Source organism: Phocoena sinus, chromosome 12, assembly GCF_008692025.1.
Source record: "Phocoena sinus isolate mPhoSin1 chromosome 12, mPhoSin1.pri, whole genome shotgun sequence".
NCBI lineage: Eukaryota > Metazoa > Chordata > Mammalia > Artiodactyla > Phocoenidae > Phocoena > Phocoena sinus.
This window is the reverse complement of record NC_045774.1, coordinates 20,792,100-20,816,863: the sequence shown is the minus strand read 5'-3', so window position 1 is coordinate 20,816,863 and position 24,764 is coordinate 20,792,100. Positions and strand designations below refer to the sequence as shown.

The 24,764-nt window shown below is 40.0% G+C and overlaps 1 protein-coding gene across 5 annotated transcripts in view; it reads right to left on the bottom strand.

Moving 5' to 3' along the window:
* The window catches only part of PLAGL1 (PLAG1 like zinc finger 1), a 101,626-nt gene extending 78,442 nt beyond the window's left edge, over positions 1 to 23,184 (bottom strand). For 2 of the 5 annotated variants that reach the window (XM_032651332.1, XM_032651336.1), the window contains exon 1: positions 23,020 to 23,184. The gene's annotated coding sequence lies outside the window, so the exon portion shown is untranslated. The other 3 variants (XM_032651333.1, XM_032651338.1, XM_032651334.1) reach the window with 3 other exon arrangements.
* Positions 23,185 to 24,764: the final 1,580 nt, after the last annotated feature.

Sequence of the window (24,764 nt, the reverse complement as noted above, 5' to 3'; positions counted from 1 at the left end):
ATTTCTGTCCTACTGTCATTTTAAAGATACTGACAGATTTATTTCACTCTGGCATGCCATCGTAACAGTTGAGTTTTAGGCAGTGGGAGTAATAAAATTCCACAAAGAAATAAAAGGCTCTCGATGTCAGGATCATGCAGTTCTTTTCCTTTGTGAAAGCAATTAGAAAGGTAAGGCGATTTAACTGTATACTGGTAGCATTCCAGGAGGGTTTCAAAAGGTCAAGTGGTCACGGAATCATAGAACTGAAAATTGCAAGATACCCGCTCTCTGGAAGGTAAATTAATATTCCTCATTTTACAGATGAGGCCATAAAGACCCAGAGAGGCTAACTAGTAAGAAATGGAGAGGGAGTGGAGAAGGTAGCTGAAGAGGTGATCCAAGTCTCCTATTTCAATCAGGTCTGGGACTTTGAACTAGAAGTTCAGAATCACCCAAAAAACTTTTTTAAAACCCACATGCCCATGACCAGACACAGACTGGGAGAAAATATTTGCAAATCACATATCTGATAAAGGACTTATAAGCACATATACAAAGAGTACTTAAAACTAAACAATAAGAGCACGAGTCAGTTAAAAAGATGGGCAAAAGATCTGAATAGACCCTTCACTGAAGGAGATATACAGATGACATAAAAGCATATGAAAAGATGCTCAACATCATTTGTCATTAGGGAAATGCAAATTAAGACAAGATACCACTACACATTTATTAGAACAGCTAAAATCAAAAAATCTGACAACGCCAAATTCTGCCAAGTACGCAGAGCAACAATCCATCATGCTGGTGGGAATGCAAAATGGTAGAGCCACGCTGGAAGACAGTTTGACAGTTTATTACAAAGCTAAACATAAACATACCATACCATCCAGCCACCGCCCTCCTTGGTATTTACTCAACTGATTGGAAAACTTATATCTGCCCAAAAAACATGTACATGAAAGTTTACAGCAACTTCATTCATAATCACCAAAAACTGGTAGCAAGCAAGATATCCTTCAGCAGATGAATGGATAAACAAACTATGATACATCCACACTACAGAATATTATTCAGCAATCAAAAGGAATGAGCTACTAATTCATGCAATGACATGGAAGAATCTTAAATCATATTGCTAAGTAAAAGGATCCAGTTTCAAAAGACTACGTACTGTACGTTTCCATTCACATAACATTTTAGAAAAGGGAACACTGTAAAGATGAAAACCAGATTGAACTCACCAGGAGTTTGGGTAGGAAAGAGCACTGACTAGGTGAAGCACAGGAGATGTTTTAGGACAGTGAAGCTATTCTGTATGGTAATGTAGTAATGGATACATAACACTATGCATTTCACAAAACCCATAGAATTATACAGCATAAAAAGTAAACCTTAATGTATGCAAACTTAAAAAAAATCAACCAGGAGGTCAAGGGATCCCAGATGAAATGCAGATTGTGATAAAAGAATCCACTGCTAATGTATGGCATAAATTCACTGAAGTGGGTTGAAGAAAAAGGGTGACAACCTACGTAACTTTGGAAAGGACTAAAGACAAGAGGAACTGTACATAAGGGCTGCACTCTAGCTGGTAAAGTTGTTTCCCATGGGGGTACAAATTAACAGTTCTGAAACCACATACTGGAATGAAAAATTAGTAAATAGATGGTGGATGCTGAGAGCCAAGTTTCTCTCACTGTTGGAGAGGAAGGTTACAGATGATAAAGAGGGGAAGGCTAGAATAAGCCATGTCACACTGGATTAGAGTCAGAGATATCATTATGAGCTCATGTTTAGCTAATGAAGATACAGATGGATATAGAAATAGTTAGAGATATGTGTAATACACAGGTTCATATTTCCTATCTCTGTCTGAGAAGACCCAGATGCAATGACATACCATAGCAAAGAGCACACCCAGTGCTCAGATCTTTCTTTCTAATAACATCCTCCGATAAAAGAAATTGGCCCCCTTGGAGAAACTGCTGATTCTACGGCTGGGACACGGAGTACACAAGATAAACCTAGAGCATCTTGTAAAGCCAGTAAGCAGGGAAGTGCTCAAAAACAAAATGATGATGGCAGTATCTCAAAGGGACACAGGAACCAACCTGAAAGAGTTCCCAATGACCAAAACTGGAACTATTTGAGCAACAAAATAATTCATGCAGAGTTGAATTACAAGCCAAAGTATAAAAAAAAACATCCATTTATATCAGTATGAGCCCATATTGATATAAATAAATAAATAAATAAGGGAGGGAGAATAGACAAACCCTGTGTAGGAGAATTCCTAATAATTTGTGTAGCCATTCTGCCCTCGAGGAGGAAGTGTAACACCCACTGCCTGGGTGAGCTGCACACAGCGACTCCCTTCCAAAACATACAGTACGGAAAGGGGAAGAAGGGAACACTGCAGTGGAGAAACCTGACAAAAACACCATCCCAACCAGGTGATCAAGGTCAACATCGACAGTAGTAAGTCATATTCACAACACGTATGCTCTTCCCTCACCTTTACGGTCTCCTTCCCCAAAACCCCAGTTAACTGTGAAGAAAACAAACCCAGGCAAACCCAAATTGAGGGACTTTGCACAAAATTCCGGACCAGTACTTCTGAAAAGTCATCAAAAGAGGAAAATGTGAGGTACTGTCCCCACCAAGAGGTCCCTAGGGAGATAAGAGGACTGAATGTATGTGCTATCCTGGATGCGATCCTGGGACAGAAACAGGACATTAGGGAAAAACTAATGAAATCTGAATAAAGTATGGAGTTTAGTTAATAATAACATCTCATTATTGGCTCACTTCACAAATCATGACAAATATACCATAGAAATGAAAGACGTTAATAATGGGGGAAAACTGGGTGCTGGGTATCTGGGAGCTCTCTTGACTACCTTTGCAACTTTTTTTGTAAATCTAAAACTACTCTAAAATAAAAAGTATTAAAAAAAGAAAACACCACTTGCCCCCTAAAGAGATTTGAATTCAGTCAGTCTGGGAATACTGCCACGAATAGAAGCCAACAGGAATACTAAGTAATAAAGGACAACAAGTAATGGACAAAATCTGCCTCTAAAGAATTTCTCTAGTTTACTCTAGCTCCTTATTACTCATTCAACTCAATCATTCATATACTGATAAACATTTACAGAAGGCCTACTATGTGCCAGGAGCTCTGTAAAGTATTATTAACCAAAACCTAATAAGCCACCATTTTCGAAACAGTGGGTCACAAATCACTAGTGGGTCATGAAATCAATCTAGTGGGTCACAACCAGCATTTTTTCCCTATTGAAATGAAAAGATAAAAAAAAAATCACAATTTCCATAATAAGGTTTTGCTTTGAGAAATTATTTTGAGTATGTGTGTGTTTGTCTTGTATTATGATGTAAAATGCATTTAATTTAGATTAAAGGCAAAAGAACTTGAAAGCTACTGCAGTAAGGTATGTCCCTGGCCTCAAGGAGCTTAAGTTTAGCAGGAGAGGAGAACCAAGTAAAACTTGAAGGAAAAAAAAAATTTAACTATAACATAATGAACTATTTTCTATGATTCATACAAAAAAAATGGTACAACGCTAACTAGTTCACATAATCTTAGCCCAAGTAGTATCACTGCATACTTATAATTATTTACTTATAATTTATTCTACCTGTTAAAGACTGAATTATGCCCCCCATCCAAATTCATATGTTGAAGCCTTAACCCTAAATATGACTATATTTGGAAATAGGGCCTTTAGAGAGGTAATTATGGTTAAATGAGGTCCTATGGTGGGACTCAAATCTGATAGATCTGGTATCCTTATAGGAAGAGGAAGAGACACTGGCGATCTCTCTCTCCACACCCACAGAGAAGAGGCCATGTGAAGACAGAGAGAGAAGTCAACCGTCTATGAACCAAGAAAAGGGGTCTCAGCAGACGTTAACCCTGATGGCACCTTGATCTTGGACTTCTAGCCTCCAGAATTATGAGAAAATAAATCTCTGTTGCTTAAGCCACCCAGTCTGTGGTATTTTCTTAGGGCAGCCCTAGCAGACAAATACACTACTATACCCCCAAAGGAATTTAAGGCAGCTAACTAGCTAAGATAGTCAGCCAGGCTATGAAATTTAGAGACCTGGCACTCATTTGCTGTACAAATTTTCTCGGTAAATGGTCCAACAAATTTCTGATAGTATATTTTTATAGAAATCCTTATAGCCATGATTTTCCAATAACATTATCCAAGCCTCTGAATTGTTTACTAAATCTATTTAGCTGTTATTTTGAGTTGGGATATACATTCATTTCTAATCTCTAGATCAATTCCATAAGCACACAACGGTGCTTAAGATACATTAGTATTTAATCCTTTGGATGCCCTGCAAACCATTGTAACTACTGGTAAACAGATGGAAAAAAAAGTATCTAAAGACCGAAAAAGTAACTTTCAATTTAGATTTCCAGGTTGGATCAATTCACCTGAGGGTTCTTAAATCCAAAGCATATTAATAAAACTTAGTATTAACATTGTTTTATCTGAAGTACACAGTTTTTAAGAAGTTAAATCTATAGTAGTCAGAATAAAAAGTGAAATTGCAAGTGAGAGCCTTCTTTTTGTTTCTTTTACAATTCCAAGAAAAGAGGCTAAGGAGGAAGAGAAAACAGGACAAAAGAAGAGTAGGGGAGAAGTAGCTGATGGGCAGAATGAACAGGAGGGTGCCCAAGCCCTCAAATGTGAGGGAATAAAACCAAAACAGCCAAAATAACAGCACTGATCCCCATTCCCACCCACCTCCAGCATTAACTGTACCACACTGAAAAGAATCTATGAAATTTCCACATTCAGATTCTGAGATTGTGCAATGGTTTGATTTACACAAACAGGCTCTTGCTCCAACAGATGAAAGCTTCTTTAAGTGTTTCTCTTTTGAAATGAGGTTTGATATTTAAAATAATCTCTTTACCGGGAAACACTCTGCTCTGTGGGGAAATCTTAATCATGTTTGCCAAATTTGCTATTATATATCTATCCTAATTATCTCAATTTCTCCAGTCTTGCTAATATGTTTACAGACTCACATATAAGATCCTAAAGAAGGGATTTTGCTAATGCTCCCCAGTTGCCTCAAAGTATCATTCATTTTGATATGAGCATAAACAAATGCCTTGAAGGATTAAGAAAAAAAGATGACTAGGAAATGTAAAGAAATCAAAACACCCAAAATGCATGACTGTCCCTTTGAAGTCTCAGCACCTCAAAGAATTCAACTAATGGCTCATATGGCTCTTTATCGTGTTTACTTATTACAATTTTATGCTATAACCAAAGCAGAGTTCCTTTGTGAAGTTAATTATTTAACTATATACAGTTACTGTATAAGCCATTAACTTTTCAAACATTTATACCTCTTTTGAAAACTCTCCCTAAAACTAACTGTCACCCTTGTAGGTGTTCCAGAGTATATTAGTATAAAATAATTATATCTTTTAAATTATATATGTTTTAAAGACAGGCCTCTGTAGTCTCCTGATGCAAATGTTCTATCTTAATTGTGGTGGCAGCTCTAAGGATAAACACATTTGTCAAAATTCAAGCATTAAGATTGGCTGCATTTCGTTGTTTGGAAATTATAACTCAACAGAGCCCAGAAGAAATACTCTACCAAGTGTTATGAGGGTGTAGAGAGCAGAAAAGGGAAAAAAAGGCTTAATTCTAAAAGACAGACTACTATTAAGAATTTCAAAGAGAATTTTTTTTAAAAATCACTATTACACACTGACTTTAGGGTACCATTGTAATTTGAGCTGCACTTATTCTACAGTGAAATACATAAAGGAGAATGTTCCCTGAGATCCTGATATCTGACAATAGAAAAAGAAAAGAAGAAAATCTGGATAAACTAGCTCTATTCTGGACAAACAATTATCGGTTTTCTTTGTCCCATTGCTGGGCTGCTGAGGGTGTGGAGAATGTCAAGTAGCTGAAGCAAGTGGATCCTACAAAGCACACAGTATACGATGCACACAAAACAGCAGGGCCATCCATGTGGTATTTTTCCTTACTATAAAAAGACACGCTCTTTGAGAAGCTGACAAAGAACCAGAAGACATTTTAAATAATAATATTAAAATAATCTCACCACCCAATTACAATTATTAATTTGCCTTCCACTTATTCCTTTCCATTTTTTTATGTCATGGAGATGATCTGGAATAGAAACGGTCTTGATTCTGGTCTCAACCTGAACACAAACATCTTCCCATGACATTCATTTGTAAACATGTGAGCAACTTCCTCTAAACCTTATTTATACAGGTTGCATAATAATCCATTATATAGCGATATCACAATTAAAGCAATCATTCTCCAGTTATTGAACATCTATATTGTTATCAACTTTTTAAATTACAAAGAATGCAATAAATGTAAGCTTTCAACATACTTGAAATTACTTCCTGTGGTAAGGAAGGCCTTCCTAAGTGTGACACAAACTCCTAAAGCCGTGAAAAAGAAATTGATAAATTCAACCATGTAACAAAATCAAATTTTCTGCATGACAAAACACACTATAAGCAGAGTTAAAAGACAACAAGCTGGAGCGGGGTGGGGGGGAGGGAGGGTTCTGTGACTCATGACAAAGGGCTGATTTCCTTAATACAGAGAGAGCTTCTACAGATCAGTAAGGAAAAGACCAACAACTCAATAGAAAAATGAGCAAAACATATGAACAGACACAGTTCATTTAGTGAAGAATACAGAGTAGCTCTTAAATCTATTAAAAGATGCTCATCACAAGAGAAATGTAAATTAAAACTATGCTGAGATTTTTCACTTATCAGATTGGTAAAGATTCCAAGATTTTTACACATACGGTGTTATCAAGGGTTTGGAGAAAGGCACTGTCATTCCTCGTGTATTGCTGGTGAGAGTATAAATTGGTATATCCCAGCAATTGGACAATATCTATCAAAAGTATAAATGTGTGTACCCTTTGATCTCACAATTCCAGTTTTAAGAATATGTCCTGCAGCTGGACTAATGTGCTATATGACGTATGAACAAGGTTAGGCAATAAAGCAATGTTTACAATAGCAAAAGTCCGATAATACAAGATATAAATTTCCACACATCCATGAATGACCAACATGTGAAAGACAATTCTGATACAACATAGTAAGTGAAGCTGAAGAACCTCATGCTATTACGGGAACACAGGGTTGAGTCACTTAGCTCCACTCAGCAGCAGAATCCAATTTTCTAGAAGAGATTACTCTATAGATTAACGTAGAAAATAAAGACATCAGCTAATACAGTGGGATGAGCATGATAGGTGCTATGGACTGAATGTTTGTGTCCCCACCCCAAATTCACACGTTGAAGTCCTAACCCCCAATATGATGGTATTTGGAGGTGGGGCTTTGGGGACAGAATGAGGTTTAGATGAGGTCATGAAGGTAGACCTCCCAATGATGGGCTCTTATAAGAGGATGGTGAGACCAGAGCTCGCTCTCTCTGCATGCACACACTAAGGAAAGGCTATGTGAGGATAAAACCAGGAAGAGGGCCCTCACCAATAAGCCAACCATCCTGGCACCCTGATCTTAGACTTCCAGTCTCCAGAACTGTGAGAAACAACTGTTGTTTAGGCCACCCAGTCTATAGTAATCTGTAAAAGCAGCCCAAACCAGCTAAGATGGAAACTGGTACCGAGAAGTGGGGTGCTGTTATAACAAATACCTAAAAATATGGAAGGGGCTTTGGAACTGGGTAATGGACAGAGGCTGGAAAAGTCCTGAGGTGCATGCTAGAAAAAGCCAACATTGCTTGCTGTGAAGAGACTTTTAAAGAAGATTCTGGTGAGAACTCAGAAAGCAAAGAGAAGAGCTGTAGAGAAAGCATCTATCTTCTTAGAAAACATAAGTAATCGTGTATGGATGCTGGTAGAAATATAGATGGTAAAAGCCTTTCTGATGAGATCTCAGATGCAGATGAAGAACTCACTATTGGGCCATGGAGAAAGGCAATCCTTGTTATAAAGTGACAAAGAACTTGGCTGAATTGTGTTCATGTTTCTGTGTTTTGCAGAAGGTAGAATTTGCAAGTGATGAAATTGGATATTTAGCTGAAAAGATTTCTAAGCAAAGCTTTGAAGGAGCTGATTGGTTACTCCTGATGGCTTATAGTAAAACGTGAAAAGAGAAAAAGGAATTGAAGAAAAAATTGTTAAGCAAAAAGGAACCAAGAACTTAAAGATTGGGAAGAGTCTCAGCTTATCCATATTGCAAAAAAATGAGAAATATGTTTAGAGAGAACACTGTGGCTGGCTGACTGTTTGATAAGGAGATTAGTATGGGTGTAAACCATGGACCTGACCTAATCAGCCACCCCAGCAGGAACACTGCCAGTTTGAACTGAAGGGGGAAGAGATGGGACAAGATGAAGGCAGGCTGTCAGACTTCTCAGATCCTACGGGACCTGACCATAGAGTTATTCGGTTGTGATCATACACTATTCTTCGAGACAAGAGAAAGAATGACACTTCAAGAAGATTCAGGGATTATCAGGCTGCCATTCCCACCACAGACCCAGAGTACATGGGCCCAGAGAGGGCAAGGCTGCCCCAACCTAGGGTTCAAAGGCTGGGACCACTGCCTAACAGAGCTGTGTGGGTGAGGCCCACCCAGAGTGGTAGGGACACGACCCCAGCCTGGCACAGCTGCAGAGTCAGGACTATTGTGCCAGGAGGTCCAGAAGATAACAAGATCCAGCCAAAGAAGATTATTCTCAAACCTTAAGGTCTAATGGAGTATGCTTCACTAGGTTATGGACTTACTTGAGACCCACCATTCCTTCCCTCTTTCTTACTTCTCCCTTTTGGGATAGGAAAGTATATCTTATATCTGTCCCACCATGGTAGTTTGGGGGCACATAACTAGTTGGTTTCATCGGCTCATAGCTGGAAAAGAATTTTGCCTCAGGCTGAATCATACTTCAGGTCTCACCCATAGCTGATCTCGATGATATTTAGATGAGATTCTGGACTTTAGAGTTGATGCTAAAATAGGTTAAGACTTTTGAAGCTGTTGGGATTGAATAAATGTACTTTGCATGTGAGAAGGATACGAATTTGAGGTGGGTAGGGGCAGAATGCTATGGACTGAATGTCTGTGTCCTCCCAAAATTCGTATGTTGAAGGCCTAACCCCCAAATGTGATATTTGGAGGTGGGGTTTGGGGAGATAATTAGGTTTCAATGGGGTCATGAGGGTAGAGTACTTATGATGGGATTATCAAAAAATTATAAGGGGATAATGAGACCACAACTCACTCTGGGTACAAACACTAAGGAGAGGCTATGTGAGGACATAACCAACAAGAGGGTCCTCATCAAAAACACAACCATGCTGGTACTTTGACCTTGGACCTCCAGCCTCCAGAACTGTGAAAAACAAATGTTTACTGTTTAAGCCACCCAGTCTATGGTAATCTGTTACAACAGCCCACACTAACACATTAGGTAAAGGGAACACCATAAGAAGTGCAGAGATATGTAAATGACATGATATCTACAGGGAACTACCAGCAGCTTGTTATCACTAAAGCCTAAAATACACAAAGACTGGTGAGAGATAATGCTAAAGAGCTATTGAAGGGTCAGCCCAGACTTGTGACCTATAGAACTGTGAGGTAATAAATGTTTTAAGCCACTAGGTTTATGTGAATTTGTTATGGCAGCAATAAAAAACTAATATAGACTTTTGTGCCTGGAAAGTGATACGCTGTTACATCAAATACCTAAAAATATGGAATAGCCCTGGAATCAGGCAGTGGGTGGAAGCTGGAAGAATTTTGAGAAACATGATAGAAAAAGCCTAGATAGCCTTAGACTGTTAGTAAGAACATGGGCATTAATGGTGCTACCAGTGAGGACTCGGAAGGAAATGAGGAATACGTTACTAGAAATAAAGAAAGCAACACCTGAAATTGATCTATAAGTACAACACAATCTATCAAAATCCCAGCTAACTTCTATGTAGAAACTGAGAAGCAGTTCCTAAAATTCATATGGAAATTCCAGGGAACCAGAATTATCAAAACAATCTTGCAAAACAAGATCAAAGTTGGAGGGCTCACCCTTCCCAATTTCAAAACTTACTATAAAGCTACAGTAATCAAGAAAATGTGGTACTTGCAGAAGACTAGATACAGATCAACGGAACAGACCTGAAGGTCCAAAAATAAACCCATATGTCTATGGCCAGTTGATTTTTTACAAGAGTGCCAAGTCAATTCAATGGGGAAAAAATGAGTCTTTTCAACAAGTGGATAAATAAAATATAATATACCCATACAAAAAAATTTTATTTGGCAATAAAAAAAATGAAGTACTGATACATGCTACAGCATGGATGACCTTTGAAAACATTATGCTGTGTGAAAAAAAATCAGTCACAAAACCTACATCTTGGATGGCTCCATTTATATGAAATTCCTAGAATAGGCAAGTATGGAGAGACAGAAAGCAGATTAGTAATTGCCTAGGGCCGGAGGATGGAAGGATTGAAGGTGATGACTAAGGGGTATGAGGTTTCTTTTTTAGGTATTGGAATGTTTTAGAATTGATTATGGTGATAGATGTACAACCCTACGAAAATACTGAAAGTCGAAAAATGTACACCTTAAATGAGTGAATTGTACGGCATATAAATTATATCTAAGTTGTTTTTTTAAAAAAAAGAAAAAGAAGACCACATTAAGACACATCATAATCAAATTGCTGGAAATCAGTGACAAAAATTTTTCAAAAGTAGCTAGAGGAGGAGGAAAGGACATAAAGAAAGTGAAAAGACAAACCACAAATTTGGAGATAGGCTTATTATCTCAGAATTATAAAGGACTACTATAAATAAATGAGATAAACAATCCAAAAGAAAACTGGGCAAAACATTAAATGGGCATTTCACTGAGAAATAAACCAGAATGGTCAAGAAACAAATGAAAAGATGGTTGACTTCATCAGTAATCTGATAACGTAATTTAAAATATCAGATGCTGGGAATTCCCCGGTGGTCCAGTGATTAGGACTCAGTGCTTTCACTGCGGTGGCCCAGGTTCAATTCCTGGTCAGGGAATTAAGGTCCCACAAGCTGTGCAGCACCAATAAATAAATAGAAATCAAATCAAATCAAATGTCAGATACCATTTCACATCCCCAAATTTAAAAGTCTAACAAGAACGTTTATCCTTCTGATGGGTTTATCAAATAGCATAACCACTTTACCAACAATTTGTAATATTCAATGATACAAAGAGGTATATACTAAATGTCCCAGAAATTCCATTCCTAGGTATGAATCCTAGAAAAACTTGTGTATATGTAATGCCAGGATACACATACAAGAATGTTCATAGCAAACCCATTTAGAAGAGCAAAAGGTCCAAATGTGCATCAACAGGAAAATGAATAAATTTTGGCATATGACATTCTTTATGCCAATAAAAATAGATGAAATTAGTTTTGTTCAAAAAAGAAGCCTCAGGATAATTTATATTGTATAATTCCACTTATAAAGTTCGACAATATACAAAAGTATTCATAAATATGCACAAATATTAAGTAAATCTATGAAGAAAGTAAAACACTCAGAGAGAAATGGGGAAGGAAGGATTTAGGGAGGGACCCAGGGAACTCAAGTTAAAAATACTAAATACATAGGGTTTCAGAGTAGTCAAAACAGAAAATAGTTTATAATGTTTGTATCTAGTCAATATCCCATTTTAAAAAACAATCTCTACAAAGAAAATAAAATCTAATAAAAGAGGGAGAAGTAGAGACAGCTAACCTTGAATAGTCTGTAAAACGCTTGGGAAGGAAGAGGAAAGAGAATATAGTAGTTAAAAAGGGACCGGGGTCAAGAGAATGTTTGGCTTTATTCTTTTCCAGAATAGGAAATGGTTCAGCAAACATGGGCTAAGGGGTGAAAACCATAGAGATTTAGAGATTACCACCGTTTTTATATAACGGTGGTAGGAGGAAGAGGAATGGTGGAAACAATTCACTGAGAGCTTGCGCTAGAGACTGTTCCAAGCCCCTTAGCCTGCCTTAGCTCATGGTGTGTTCACAGCACTATAAGGTAAGCACTATTTCTAGTCCCATTTTTCAAATGCAAAAATTGACGCACAAAGAGGTTAAGAAATATGCCCATGGTCACACATTTAGAAAGTACAAAACCGTATTCCAACCTGGCATACTTTGGCTCCAGAGCCAGGATTTTTAACCTCTGTATGTTCAGCCTTTGATTATGAAGGAGAGGGTATAACTGAGGGAGCAAAGTCCTGGAGGAGAGAAGACGGGTCTTAACTAAGAGAGATACATCTGAGGCTGGAGAAGAGAACAATAAACAGCAGGGGTGGGGAAGGATGAATGGGAAGGAAGCAGTTCACAATTTATAGTCTCTTTTTTTTTTAAATGAGGTAGGATGTCAGGTTGTTTGCTGAGAGTAAGTGGGGTACAGTTGTGATGAACTAAAAATATTTATGTATCTGGCAAGAGCTGAACAGAATTAAGACCATCTAAAGGACGAAGAGATTCACATCCCCATGATATACTATTCCAGAATATAAACCCATTGTGTGAAATGCTAGGTACAACCTCCTGCACTAATTATTAGTTAGTTCTTCTCTTTCTTTCTCTTGACCTTGACTAGTTGAACTCAAGTACAGTAAACGTGCCCATAATGCAATCCCACTGGAAGGTATTTGATACCAGCAACCAGAGCTCAGTCAGCTTTCCTGCCCAGACCCTTCTCAAGGAAATTTTCTTTTGTATGTTGTTCTCCTGTCCTCTGCCTGAGGAGAGAAAAACATCTCTACACCCTTTTAAGGTTAGCATTTCTTCTATGTTTCTGTCTCCATAATTAGATTATAGGCTTACTCTAGGGAATAAGTTCATGCCTTACAAAGAATAAGCACATAATATTTAAATACATCTCTGTCCTGGTCATCTCAATAATTGACACTCTACACATATCTCTGAAATAAATTACAACATAGAAAAGTAGATTTTTTTCCTTATGTGCTTCCAAAGATGTATTTAGGCACATATTTAAAACTCTAAAAATCTATTTACACAGTTTTCTTTTAAGCATCAAGCTCTTATCTCTCTGAAGTATCAGTCCAATCCCTGCCCAAATTATCACAAATTCCAAATTAGTGATTTTTCCTATAATTTATGAAAAACCCCAATTTAGGGAACTGTATCTATGACTCTTTTTTTTAATATAAATATCTTCAGGCAAAATCCACTAACATTTAGAAATTGAGAAAAATAAAATATTAAATCAGTTTTAAAATAAGTTAGTATGTAATATTTAATAACTCTATTATAATCAGCTGTAGACTTTATCATAATCAGATAATGTATAGGACATTGCCTCAATTAGTTACTTTATTTCCCCAAGTTTCTCTATATGCCACGCAATTAAATTACAAAATAAATATGTTTCAAAAAATAACGAAACCACTCAATACAGGAAACCACAATAAAAGTATAGGACACAGGGAGACCAGTAACTGCAATGTGTGTGTGTTTAAAGAAAAGAAAATCTGTTCAGGCGTATATTCAGACGCCAGATAACTTCTACCAGTATTCATGACACAAATTCTACTTTATTGCTACGAATGCTTTAGGTAAACAACACACACACTCAAACGATAGCTAAGCATAATCATACGCCTCTATTTTTGTCACAAACACTATCTTACCTGATGCCCTTTAAACCAATGTGTTTCAAATGTTTTTGACCACGACCAACAGTAAAGAAAAAATTTCATGTTGCAACCTAATATAAACATAGAATCATGGAATAAAAGTGTTACATAATATTTACCTTACTAGCTTTGAGGCACTCTAAGATTTTTTTAATTCTTTTTTTTAAAAAATGCTGGCTCCTTTCTACCAAATTAAAACTCAAGATTTTGGAAAAATACTGTTCCGATTTATTTTACTCACATATCATTTTTAATAGCATGATCTTAGGTTACTATTCAGAAACTGAATATGATTTGCCCTAGGACACTCTCACAGACAGCGTATCCCTCTGCAACCATACAATTCTGCATAGGATGGAAAAGAGTGGACCACAAACAAGGGGAGAGTGAAGAAAAGGCAGACAGAACCGTCCTGCTGATCATCAACCAGGGTCCTCCAAAATTATGTGAGATGGTGTGGTGTAGAGGTTAGAACACTTAACTGAGGATCGAGTCCCAATTCTACCACGTTGGGCCAGACACTTTGGAGAGTTTTAATTTTCTCATCTGTAATGAATAACATGGAACAGGGACGCAGTCTTGTGCCCACGACTCTATTCCCAGAGTCTAGAACAGTGCTTGGCCAGGTAGTAGGTGCTCAATAGATATTGTTAAATGAATGGATGGATGAGTAAGTATCTTGTTCATATGGTTGTAAGCAGGATGTCATCCAAATACGGGATTTTGTTTCTAAACTCAGTCTGAAATAATTGGAGAGACAGTATGCTGGCAGCTTCACATTACTCTGTGATTAAGTGCTTTCTTCTTTTTTTTCCAAGAAAAAAAGGTGGGGGTGGGTTGGGGGGACAGGACTTATTTCTGTATTTTTCCTTCTCCACCAGCTACTCCTTATGAATGTAAACAGTATGCGTAACCCTCTCTCTACATCCAGTATATGTATAACATTGGTGCCCTTTTAAACCACAAATGTAAAAATTGAGCTACCCACCTTCATGCATGTAAGCCATTTAACTCTCTTTTGGTGTCAAAAATTGAGATGATTGAAGAGGGTCACAGAAAGAAATTATAAGTCACAGTACTCACTTTTTCAACTTAACATCAATCTGGTAAATATTTCTATAAAGGAGGATGAAATTATTTATTTTAATCGATGCTCAATCAGATTGGATTATCCTTATTATCGATAACCTCACATTGCCCAAACAAATCAGTCATTTATTTCATTAGTCATTAATTCTTGAGTTCTTTTAAGTACAGTATCATGCCAGCTTCTATGAGGAATACAAAAGATGCCAGTCCTTGCAGTCTTAACATGATTTATCATGAAACTGTCCACTAACTACATAAAATATTATCTGATTAAGTATAATCTATATACTAGAGTCCTTAAGAGATTTGGACAGAAAGAAATGTTTACCTTCGTAAAGAAACTTATCACCTAAAAGTCCTGACTTCAGGGACGGCCAAAAATGGCAAATGATTAGCCATTTTCTTCATCCTCTACTATCCATGTCAGGCCAGTTATTGGAACTTAGATATGATCTCAGAATCTTTCTCAACACATCACTCTAGCCACAACCAAGTATGATGAAATTTATTTTTCATCTCTGGGCTCAAGCCTTGTAAGGGTTGGAGAAAAGTCTTCGCTTACATTATCTAACACATGAACCTTGTGCAAGTACACACCCAAAAGAACACCATCAACTCCTAAATCCATCAAAGAAGAGGTATTCATTTCTCTCCATGGTCTAACAGAATGATACTAGTTTACTTTAGGTCTTAAATTACTTATGTCAAATGGTGATTGTATCTATAAATCCAATAAAATACTTTATCATAAAGGCTCATTCCATAACAAATCACATGAATGAAATTATAAAAACTAATGTGTTCACTGTAACAAACAATACAAAAGCACCTAAAATAGAAAATTCCAAGTTTACTGGCCCTTCTAATAGTCCATTCCCCAGAGGTGGCCACAGTTAAGTTTGGTATATATCCTTCAAACTTCTTTTATATTTACAAAAGGAAAAGTAAAATGTGTGTGTGTGTATTCATGTGTGAGCTATACTAGTTTACCAAAATATTTCTGGCAAATTTAAAATTTGTAAATGAAATACAGTATTTAAATAATAGATGACTGATAATGCAAATTTTAAAGCCATTTAATTTTATTGTCATGCCATTTTATTTTATATCTAACATAGCTTAGTGTCAAAATGAAACACGGGAAAAATGCATTAACCCAGTGCTTTTTCAACATGAAAGGTGTTCCAAATACATGTTTCATATTTCATAATGAAAGATTCCACCCAAATCTTGTTAAAGCTCAAAAAAATGGAACTTTCAATTGAAAAACATCCTGAACAGATGGTGGTACCACATAGATGGAAAAAGAAATATCTAATTTGTGTTTATATGAGAAATGTGAAATATGAGAAATGTGCACGGAGAGGCACATCCATAGATATTCATGAAAACACTTGCCCTAAAGCACAGGTTGTTCAGCAGAGAAGGAAGCTTGCTGAGTGCTTACTTTAACACTTTCATTTTATATATAAGGAAGCAGACTCAAAGGTCACAAAGCCAAGAACAGAGGCAGCACCAGAACCGCAACCCACGGTCTCTTGCTGTGCTTGCTGTACAAAACCGTGCTGCCTCGGCATTCTTTAACGTGAGGAATTGTATTATATAGATGAGGCTTTTCTTAAAATATATGTATGGTTTAAACACAATTGCCTTTGTTTCCAAATCTCACTTCTTAGCATCCTGGATGCCTCTATCTCAGGACCCCTAGCCACCCCCAAGCCTGCAATTCTTTCTCCTCTGCTCCAAGCTGGATTCTCCACTCTCTTCCATTAGCAACCCTCCTGTCGGTTCATCTCCCCTCTGCCCAGAACCCTGCCCTACATTCATCCTTAGCAAAGTCTGGAGGCTCAAAAATGGGAAATGTGGATGTGCTCATCTCCAGATTGGGAGCCACAACTGTCAGAGAGATAAATCGTAAGTCAAGGTGGCTTTAGGAAAGCCAAAGGTACATTTCTATTATTAATGATAACCAGGCCTGGGAGAGAGAATCTGATCCCCACAAACAATTACACAGCCAATGTCCTGACGCGAGTACGATATTCACAGGGAGATTTACTTTCCAAATACAGGGCAGCCCTATAATTCGGGATAAAATTTAACCTTTGAAAGCTCACATAATAGTGGCGCTCTTACTTTTGAAAACAGATACACCCTTTTTCATAATGATATCACATCAGAAGCTCAACATAGAAAACAGATAAAAATTCAACAGATGAGTTGAAGGAGCAACAAGGTAAAAGACGATTTGCTTTACTTTTCTCTCGTCTCTTCTCCCAATCCACACCCACCTTTGAGCACTCCTGAGGAATCTACAGTTCCAGAGGACAAGTTTGAGAACCACTACTTTATATATTTTGACATATTCACCTTTATTAAGCAATGTCAACACCTATATAAGACAGGGTAAATGACGTGTGTGAAAACACTGTAAATTGACAATAATGGTAAGTGTTCTATTTATCTGGTGGCTAAAAACTTCATGCTATTTTCCCCAAACATTAATGAACTATTTATAAATACCTTCTTCTGTATTGGATAATATGTATATTAAAAGCCATTTTTTTCTGATCACAAATGCACCGCACATGTATCCCTGGCCAAGGACTATTTCATCCATGGCAGGAGGAGGGCATGCCCCAGCACCAGTTGCTCAGGCATGCTGCTCAGAGAACCGTACCCTTCCGTGCCTCAGGTGCCATCTCCCACACACCCCCAAAATTCCAAACCTTCAAACTGCTAAAGACACTATATTCCCTTTGATCCTCCTCCAAAAAAAACCCACAAAAAATTAGCCTTACCAGCTCATGCTTTTAGCCCCTCTCCCCAAAATCCCAGGCTAGGTAATTGTGCTCCTGGGGTAAGGGGTTGTTAGGGCTGGGCAGTTGCCAAATACCATCCTATCCCATCCCCCCACACACACCACTCCCCTCCATCTCTCTTACCTCTAGATGCTTCTTCTCTCTTCCTCAGCTCAAAGTCCTCAGGTTCGTGGACTCACACAAATTGATGCTTGAGGAACCTATTATTATTGCAGTTGGACCTTCAGCCAGATGTTGATCCAAGTTGAGGCTGAAGCCAATATTTGATTATCTCTGATAAGAGTGACTCCAAGTTCACACACCTCTACTGAAGCTAAAATTGGTGTAGTTGCCAAAATAGTACTCAAAAGTACTAGACTTTCTCCAAAGAGAAATGACCTCCAATTTGGGCGAGATGATCATAACTAAATAAATCAAAATCATAAACATCTGACATGTGGCTGACAAATATAAGTAAAGGCTGGTGGTGATATCTGGGAGTCTAGGAAAGGAGACTTAAAGAAGAGCGTTTCATCCGGCGAGGCGTCTCTACCACGTGCAATCATGTGCAAGGGGGAGGCTGGCCGGCCAGCCCGCCAGCAAAGAAGTCCTTGTTCATGAACAGGTGAAGGGCATATCATAGGCTTCCATGGCTTTGCGACACTGGCACTGAATCAGTCAACTCTTTTGTTCTCTTTTCTCAGCAAGTAGCCCTCCAGCCTTTAACTGGTTACCCCTGCCGTGAGGAAAATGCCTAAACCTGGCTGAGAAAAAGTAAATGGGTCTGCTAGGCACTTTCATCTTTCAGATATAACTTAATAATCTGAAAATGGGATGTGTTAGATTCTTATGAGTTAACTTAGTGCGACCCAAACCCACAGGTCCTGCTAAGGTGCATCCAACATCTGGGCGAGACTCGAGAGCCTTTGTGTCTAATAATGAAGGTCCCAATCAAAGTCCTCTCCCGATACCTCCTCTCCAGTTCCCTTTCCCAGAGATCCTGTGATTTCCTCATCTCTAACCCCTGTTCCCAATAATAGAGAAGAATCACTTATACTTTGATAAAACTATTCACACCCCTAGCCCTAATTCTAACCCTAAGTTTCCCAGATATTTTTAATATATTTAGCAAATGTATTCAACAAATAGATTCTGCCTATCATAGTCACTCAAGAAATCTTCTCTCATGTCTTGTGAATTTCCGGGAGCCCGTCAGAGGAAGCTTTGTCTTGCCACTAATATTCTTCCATCCTGAAGGCTTCCCAGCAAGTAAACATGCTTTAGTCTTTGGGGATACCTGGGGTGGTTCTGGGGCATCAGCCTTGAGGCCTCAGTTATTTGTACCTTTACTCTTTCATCTCTCTATCCCTAATGCCACCCACTGTTCCTGCATCCCCAGGTGATGGGGATTTGAAAGGCCATTCTCACCCTGCAGCAAGGACACATCCCTTCTCCCCCTCCAGGAAGCTTTCTCAAACTCCTTGAGAGCCCTCTGATCTCTTCTTTTCAGGAGACCTTGCCACACCTATTTAGCATTTACATTAATTGCACCCTAGGCTAAATGCTGACTTTCTACCTTCCAGTATCACCTATAGCATCCAACACTATCCTGGGCACATACATTTTTAATTGCTTGATTGAGAAGGTCAAAAATGATGAATTGAAAGATATGAAATTGGGGGCCATCTGCACCTGAAAGTAGAAAGGTCATCTATGAAGATTAAGTATACTTCATGAGAAAAAATGAACCAACGATGAGGGGCTACTCAAAAACATTCTTCCTTTATACATTTCTGTATCTTGTACAATAAAGAGATTCTTGGTCATACTTTTCCACTGCAAATTACCAATTAACATCCTAATTAAAATCTGACCCACATCTAGGAGCTCTCTGTACGGAGCCATGATCCCTTCGCCCCACACCTCTTCAGGGACCAGACACATGTATGTGAAAGGAGATATGCTAGGAAATATTATTTCTGCACCAGAACCACCAGCTGCAGATGAAAGCAGTTAAGTCGCTGAACAATAAAGCTGACTATTTTTTCTAGTAATATTACAACACATTACTGGAAGTTGGAGAGAGGGGTTCCCCCTTTGAAAGCGCTTCCATGTGTGACTTCCTTATGGCTTCCCCAGTCTTCCCCTACCCCCTGTAGGAACTGACTCCCACCTAATAAACCTCAAAGAAAAATGTAATTTATGTAGAAATCAACAATAAGTGGAAAGTCACTGGGTGACAGTGTGTGTAGACAGTTGTAACAGATGCCCATGATTACAGACTCTGCGCCTTTAAACTCCAGGGAGAGTCAACCTCAGCCATAGTCGAATCAGCAACAGCATGAAGTAGGAGAAAGGCACAGGGCTAAACTGCAGAAGACAAAGCTTCTCACTTCAGTTCATCTACCCATTAGCTTATATGACTTTAGCTGCTAAAGTTTAGCAAGTCAGCCTCTCCCAATTCCAGTTTCTTCAGCTGGAAAGAAGAACGATGCTATCTGCCCAGTTTACCAGTGCTTCCACTGGGATCCAGTTAGGTTAGAGAAGAAAAACAAGAGCAGAGGCCACTCCTGATTGAGGCTTTATCACAGCCAGGTGTCCAGATTTACAGCATCATAGCTGTTAATCCTCACAAGCCTCCTGTAGCTCACATTAACATCTTCATTTTACAAATGAGCAGACACAGCTAGTTAAGGCCCTTGCCCAAGGTCACTAGCTAGTAAATTATTCAAACCTGGGGCTCTTTAGCCTATGCTTTAAGTACCACATTATACTGCCTCTCTCTGTTTTTTAAGTAACATTGAAAGCTAAGAGTCTATAAACATGTTCAATCAAAATGTAAGACAACAGATCCGCAAAGAAGCTGGCAGCCATATTTGATTCACCCATTTCTTTTTGACTCTTTTCCCAGTAAGTGCTTACTTCTGCCCCTTTCTTCCACCAATTTTTTTTTCTTCCACCAGAGTTCCTCCTGAACTTTCTTCTAGTTATTCCCTTTGTATTCTTCTTACAGTTTTCCTTTTATGTCCCTCTCCTCTATTAAATCATTTTAAGCTTTCCTAATTAACACTATGAGAACCACCCCAAAAAAGTATAACCTTTAAAAGTGCATGTAATTAAAAGAATTTACCTAAATATTATTAAGTGGAACTAAATATTTAGGAAGAATGTAGGAAAAAAAGAATGTAGGACACATTTACATTTTTTCTTTGTTTGCTTAACAACCTTTCTTGGATTAACTTTAGACAGAGCTGAGACTTTTACAAAGGTAAAATGACAGAAAGCCTAGTAAATTTTTAAAAGAGTCATCATGAAACCAGTCATTTCTACTTTAGACTGTCAGCATATAAGTACACGAGAATGTCATCAGATTGAAAAATAAGAACACGGGTTTGACTACACACAGAATCCTAAATTCTCAGAGCTTTTGCAGAAGGGCGTTATTTTCCCATTCCAGTGCTGCCTCTGATTGATGCCCTTCCCCCAAAGCTGATGGAGCTTCTCTTTCCTCTGGGCCACACGGCACTTTGTTCATCCTCTACCTGTATTATCATCATAACCGGGTTCTGACTGGCATCTTCACATCAGTCGCCTCCACTAGACAGACATGGCTAGGGCAAAACCCAGCATTTTCCTTATCTTTGTATTTTGAGCATGCTTACATCAAGGTCCTCGGCACAAATTTGTTGAATAATGGAACAAAAACTCACATGCAGTAGAAAAACATGCAACCTCAGACAGACTGGGGTTATCACAAGGCAGGACACATTGGTGATTACTGGCTCTTGATGTGCCTAAATGAAAATAATATAAAGCCTTTGGTTTTGGGGAAGAGGAAATATACACGGTGCATTTTTCGAACCGCCATCCTCAGATGCGGCAGGCTGGAGCTTGCCCACTTTTCATCTGGACGAGACTGATTTTCTGAGTTACAGTTTACACCAACACTGTCACAGATCTGACCACCTGAAAACAACCCCCCTGCTTTCCTTTCCAGGCATGGTGGTTCTTCCTCTCCCCTCCCCTTATTCTACACATCACTTGCAGAACAAATGCATGCATCCTTTGTTGCTACTGCACCAGAATTTTGTATTATTATTCCGATTTCTCCCTTTTCAGCACACTACCACACATCCCATACTATCTTATCTTGAACAAATTCTTAGGAGCCACTTTACAGATGAGGAAACACTGTGCTTAAAATTTGCTCAATGCCACACAGTAGAATCCAAGTTCTCCTACCTCCCGCTTCCTAACCAGGCAACCCCCAGCAAAATCCCCAGGGAAACTTTTACAGAAATGCCCAGGTCAGGGTTTCAGCCCCACCACCTGTGATTCAGGACCTTTGGGGTGGCCCCAATAAGGCTAATTTGAAAAACTCTCCAGGTGCTTACGAGAGGTGCCTCAGGTTAGGCAGCCCCGCACCAGACCACATAAATCTTGTGTGTCATTAGGTACTCCATGAACACTTCGGAGTCATTTCTTCTTTCTTTCAAAGATGCTCAAGACTACGATATTGAGGTAGCTGCAATAGTTGTCACTTGACTCATTTTTCTCAATAGAACAAGGGGCTCCTGTGGACCTCCTCACACTTGGTAAATGAAACTAGTACCGGGGGTCGTTTTCCCTCGATAACCCTCCCCCCACCAACACACACACACACACACACACACACACACAGACACACGCACGGGCGCCTTCGCTGATACCAAAACAACACAGCTGCGCACCTGCAAACGCTACCCCGACTACCTTCACCCAACAAGGACACCCTGCCCCCGTCATTCTGCTGTGCGTCGCCTAGGGTGCCCGGGGTGCCACGGCCCCCGGTCCCTTTTCTCCCGAAGTCTATGGGGACTTCCCTCGCCTCCACTCTGTCATTTTCTTCCCATCAACTCAGTCTCTCTGGGGACGAGCTACGCTTGAACTTGAGATTCTCACGTTTGGGGTGGTTCAGAAATGATTACCCTTTGGTAACGCAGACCTCCAGCCCCCTCCGCCCCCTCAACCTCTGTGCGCCCTGAACTTGGATCAGGTAAAACACGCCCCCCGCGGGAGACGGCGGAGCGAGCGGGAGGTGGCAGCGCCTCCGCTCCCTCGTCACCGTCACCCGCCCCGCCCCGCCCCGCGCAGGAGCGAGCAGCCGCGGGCTGGAGAGAAAGGGGAAGCACGCCCCGAGCCGCACAAAGGCGGCCGCCCGCGGCCCGGACGCCCCGCAGCACGCCCGAGCGGCCTAGCCGAACGGCCTGCACCCCGCGGCCGCCGCGCGCGGGGCACCTGCCGCCCCGCGGCCGCCTGCGCGCCCACCCGGCCCCTCGCGCCCACCTGAGCGCCGCGCCCCCGCGCCCGGCTCCGGCGGCCGCCCCGCCCCGCCGCGCGCCTCACTTTCTCGTCCTCCCGACTCGCAGCCAAGTTTCTCTTCCCTGCAAAGTTCCAAGCCGGACCCCGCGGCCTGGTGCCGGCAGTCGGAGGGAAGCGGGCCGGGCCGGGCGACCGCGGGGCGAGCGGCGCGGCTCTGGCTCCGGCTCGGCGGCGCGGAAAAGGAGAAGGGGAAGGGGAGGAAGGGGCGGGGAGCCTCGGCGGGGTGATCCCCTCCGACCCCAGCCTGCCCGCCGTAGCTGCTCCGGGGGACTTGTGCGCTGGTTTTCCGCCCCGGCGTTGGCCGCTCTGCCTCTCTCCCAGCGACACCGTTGGCATCACCTCCAGGCCAAGAGTTCGGGCTCTGGGGTCAGGCTGCTTCGGTTCAAATCTTGCTCCACTGCTTAACAAGTGTGTTATATTACGCAATTTACTTCACCCGTCTTTGCAAAATTAGGAAAAGAATAGTACCCATCCGGGACGAATTGAGATTTTGTGGGGCCTGAAACGTAAACAATGGGGGGAGGGGTGTTCTTCAAGGGAAGATAGGAAATTAGATGCAGGACTTCGGGGGGGACTCGTGTAAGTAAGGGGGCCTGCTGCTGAAGCCTCATTAGCTTTATGTGTCAAATGCTCTCCGTCAGGTTGTTGCGAGAATTAAATGAGGCGAACGGCGAGAAACGTCTGGAATGGGGCCTGGCACACTCAACAGGTGTTGTTTATCGGGATGATTTCCCTGTAACCGGTCAGGTGGACCTGAGAGGGGAGGAAATGACACTGATTGTCAATTATGTGACAGATGTTTTAAGTACACATAATTCATGCACAAACGTTACGCCAATTTTACAGCTCAAAAATCTGAGGCGTAGGGAAGCCATGTAACTTGCTTGTGGCCCATGGTCACACACAACCCAATTCTGTCACATTGCAACTACCCGTTTTTCCACAGTTCCACCTTACAAATGTTGATGTGTAAATATATCACTATAACTTTATTTTTTGAGCAAGAAAAGAAGAAATTCCCCCCATGAGGGAACGAAGTGCCTCAGAAATACCTGTATTTCTGAATTTTCATTGCAGAATTTCCCCAGCTAAGTACAGCAGCAAATGGATTGCCCTTGAAACTACACGGCCTGCCTGTGAAGTACCCTGCTGCAAAATCAATAAATGGTTTTACTTAAATGTGTTCAGGTTACACATTTGCTTGTTCGGCTAGCATTATGTGTTTACTTTTTCTATCGATTATTAATACTACTGCAATTCAGATTAATGGGTTTATAAACTATCCCCAAAGGGCTTATAAACTAAGACAAACAATAGCATAATGAAAGGAAGTCTCCTTGTATAAGGCACTTAGAGTATAAAAAATTACATACTTTTGAATCTCCCTGAATCTCTACATCTCTTTGTTCTAGTTGTAGTTACCCTCCATTAACAGATGAAATCTCAAAACTGTGTAAATGTCTCTTTTCACACAGATAGCTGGGATTTGAACCCAGTTTTGCTTGAATTCTAAACCTTGGCTCTTTTTCCTACACTTCAGTGAGAAGAAACTAACAAAAATACACAAAGTCACATGTCTTGCAAAGTGGGAGAAAAGAAGATATCAATTCTAGTAGTTATTTTCTTAAGTTTCTATAGCAGAAGAACAAAACGTAAAGCTTAGACCCACAACTTGCTTTTGTAGAACGAGAAAAAGTGCCTAGTGTAGTGCCAGGCACATAACAGTATATTTGTTGAATGAATGAATTCATAAAAGAATTAATGAAGTG